This window comes from Castor canadensis, chromosome 7 (assembly GCF_047511655.1).
Source record: "Castor canadensis chromosome 7, mCasCan1.hap1v2, whole genome shotgun sequence".
NCBI classification, from domain to species: domain Eukaryota; kingdom Metazoa; phylum Chordata; class Mammalia; order Rodentia; family Castoridae; genus Castor; species Castor canadensis.
This window is the reverse complement of record NC_133392.1, coordinates 49,471,966-49,475,742: the sequence shown is the minus strand read 5'-3', so window position 1 is coordinate 49,475,742 and position 3,777 is coordinate 49,471,966. Positions and strand designations below refer to the sequence as shown.

The 3,777-nt window shown below is 38.7% G+C and overlaps 1 pseudogene; it reads right to left on the bottom strand.

Moving 5' to 3' along the window:
- Nucleotides 1–723: 723 nt before the first annotated feature.
- On the bottom strand, nt 724–1,741 carry LOC141424861 (THAP domain-containing protein 1-like; annotated as a pseudogene).
- Between the last annotated feature and the right edge of the window lie 2,036 nt (nt 1,742–3,777).

Below are 3,777 nucleotides of genomic sequence, written 5' to 3'. Positions count from 1 at the left end.
TGCCATTGCTGCCCAGCACAACACTGAGATCTTGTTGTTATTCACCACTTGAGCACCCAAGACCAGAGTCAGAGCCCCCGCTGCATCTGAACTGCGGTAGTGATTAAAGCAATAAAAGTCTACAATTTAATACAAAGGATGTAGTGGGCTATTAAGGTCCCAAAATATGTGGTTCTGTAGAATTAGTGAATTGGTTTTCATTGGAGAAAATAATTTTCTCCAAGAAGGATAGCATTTCTTTGTTGGCAAAACTATAGGTCTTGGTCTTGAGGATTTGGGTAATTCATTATATTTCTATAATTTATGATTTAGGGGATTAGGAAGATGACTTATGAAAAAAGTGTGGATACTGCTGAAATTTCACTTTAAAGAAAAATTTCTTATATTTGGCTCAAGTCTTCACTTATTATATAATCACAAAATAGTACTTTGTAAGTTCAAAGCTTGTACTTTATCAATTCAAAAATTAAGGACATATAAGAGCACATACATATATTAATTACTTGAAACCTCCCCTTTGTCCAAAAATGATGGAACATCTAACAAGCCTTGATTCCTTTTTTTCAGACAACTTTATAGTATATAACTAATTTATTTAAAAAATATTTCAAATTATTTTTATGTAAGTAATCAAGTATTATTTTTTTCAGATGAAAATTCCACACAGGCTAAAAGACAACATGTTCTCTTGCTCCATCAAAAATCAATAGACATTTCAGATTTTTATGTTGGTAAATCAACAATTGCAAAGAATTCAATTGGTAGAATCATATAGCTTCTTTCTGATATGTTCTCTTTGTCTTTCTGGAAGTGCATGAGCTCCTTTAGCTTCTCCAGCTGCCTTTCTTGCCTTCTGCATCACTGTTGGGCAGTCTTGACTTTCTTCCTGAGCTTTTCAACCTGTTGTTCTAGTCAAAGAATTGTTTTCCTCTGGTGCATCATATCCTCCACAGTTTAACTGTGGTCACAGAAAACCAAGATATTGCCAGGGGTCTGAAGAAGAGGCATTAGTAACCAATAGCAGCATCAACCTGGAAAATGGGAGGTGTTAAAGGAGGTGGGGGAAGTTGTTTTTGTGGGTCCAGAAGGTCTTCCTTCTTCTCCTGTGGCTCCTTCTTCTCCTGTGGCTCCTTCTTCTCCTGTATAAAGAAATATTGTGGGTACAGCGTTCTCTTTCAGTAACTTATTGTTGTACTCCATCTTAAAGCAGTCTGGAGTAAAGTGCTCTGAACAAATACTGCTGTACTTGGTGGGCTTAAAGGTTTTTCTTTTGACAGCTGCTCCCATTTGTTACAAAGACTGGATTGAGCAAGAGGAACCTTGTGGAAAGGAACAGGCTTATCCTTATCATATTGGTTCTTGCAGCCAGGGTAGGCTGAACAGACTGTACCACCCTTCTGGTCCTCAGTCACTTCAATTCTGACACCCAGAGGGCAGGTTAAGGGGCCTCAAAATCACTGCACTTGGCCTTGACACCTTCTCTTTTTTTATAGCTTTGGTCAACAGTTACAGGGATGACAGCTTCACTTGGGGGTGACAACTGTGCCTGTTTTGTTATTTGCCTTAGCAGAAGGATAGCAGAAATTGATTGCTTGCCATCTCTAAGATGGAGGAGTCAGCCTCAACCTTTCCTCTAGAGAGTTGTCCCATGGTCTCTGATTAGTCCAGAGGTCAAAGGTAAATTTTCCCAGGGAGCAGACCACTGGCTGAGATCAGATGCGCACCGAGGAGGGGTCAGCATTGTAGAAGCGGGCGGGGCCTCCGTGCCTTGCACAGGAAGAAAGGACCCATTTCAGAAAAGGCTTGAATTCTTAAAATATTTCAAGAGAAAAAGCTTTGAGATTACCAGTGTTTTATCCCTGTTTAAAAATTACATGAAATAACAACCAAAGGGCATTTAATGTAATAATGGATCAATGTAGCTAATTATTTTCAAAATGATTATAGCATAAATTTCTGCTATCAGTAAGCCTGTTAAAAGTAGACAGGGCTGATAGAAAAATAATCTATGAATATTTAATGATAAATGTATTCTACTCTGGATTAAGAATCATGTTTTCCTGAAAATAAATAGCATTCACCTTAAAGTGAACAGCACATATTGTATTTATTTTGGTTTTTTCCTCCCCTTTATTGTTGTACAGGATGGGGGTAGCATTTACAAAGTTTCTTATAATGTATTAAATATATCATACTTGATTTCACCCCCTCCACTGCTCTCCTCCATCCCCCTCCCCATTCCTGAAACAGTTTCAACAGATACTATTTTTTGCATTTACATACATGTGGTTACATTATTTGTACTGTATTCATCATCCTATCCCCTTTCCCCACCACTTCCCCTCTCCCACCAATGCCAACACTCCCCCTGGGCAGGACCTGTTCTTGCTTTCTGATTTTGTAGAAGAAAACAAAATATAAAAAGAGAAACATGACGTTTTTGCTAGTTTGAGATAAAGATAGCTACACAGGGAGTTTCCTTGTGTTGTTACCATGCATATGTGTATTACAATCCCAATTGGTTCAGTTCATCTCTACCAGTCCTCTTCATTCCTCCCTAGTCTCCTTCCCATGGTGGCCCCAGTCAGTTTAAGGTTTCTATACTCATTCCTGTACAGTAAGCACATCAATCACATTCAAGTATTTAGTTTCTATCCCTTGTCTTATGCCTCCTGTGCGAGACCTCCCCTTAGTAAGACCTATGTCCCATAATATTGTTGAAAACGCAGCAATATTTAAGTCTATAATCTTCATGTAAGGGAGAACATGTGGCTTTTTGGCCTTTTGAACTTGACTAATTTCACTTAAGATGATGTTCACCAGTTCCATCCATTTACCTGGGAATGAAAAAATTTCATTCTCTGTGGGTGAGTACAATTCCATTGTGTATAAATTCTACATTTTCTTAATCCATTCATCAGTAGTGGGGCATCTTGGCTGTTTCCATAGCTTGGCTATTGTGAATAGTGCTGCAATAAATATGGGTGTGCAGGTGCCTCTAGTAACTTGACTCACATCCCTTCAAGTATATCCTTAGGAGGGCCATAGCTGGATCATTTGGCAGATCTATTTTTAGTTTTTTAAGAAGCCTCCATACTGTTTTCCAAAGTGGTTGCACCAGCTTACATTCCCAACAGTAGTGTATGAGGGTTCCTTTTTCCTTGCATCCTCACCAATATTTGTTGTTGGTGGTGGTCTTGATGCTAGCTATTCTAACAGGAGTGAGGTGAAATCTTAGTGTGGTTTTGATTTTCCAGGGATGGTAAGCATTTTTCATGTGTTTCTTAGCTATTTGGACTTCTTCCTTTGGATAGGCTCTGTTCAGTTCAGTTGCCCATTTCTTTACTGGATCATTGGGTTTTTTTTGAGAGTATAGTTTTTTGAGCTCCCTGTACATTCTGGTTATCAGTCCCTTGTCTTATGTATAGCTACCAAAGAGTTTCTCCCATTCTGTGGGTGGCCTCTTCAGTTTAGAGACCATTTTTGTTGTTGTTGTGCAGAAGCTTTTTAATTTCATTTAGTCCCATTTGTTGATCCTTTCTCTTAGTTGCTGAGCTGCTTGAGTTCTACTGAGGAAGTCCTTGCCTATATCTATTGCTTCTTGTGTATTCCTTGCTCTTTCCTGTACTAGCTTCAAGGTTTCAGGTCTGATATGAAGATCCTTAATCTACTTTGAGTTGATACTTGTACAGGGTGACAAACATGGATCTAGTTTCAGTTTTCTGCAGACAGATATCCAGTTTTCCCAGCAACATTTGTTGAAGAGACTGTCTTTTC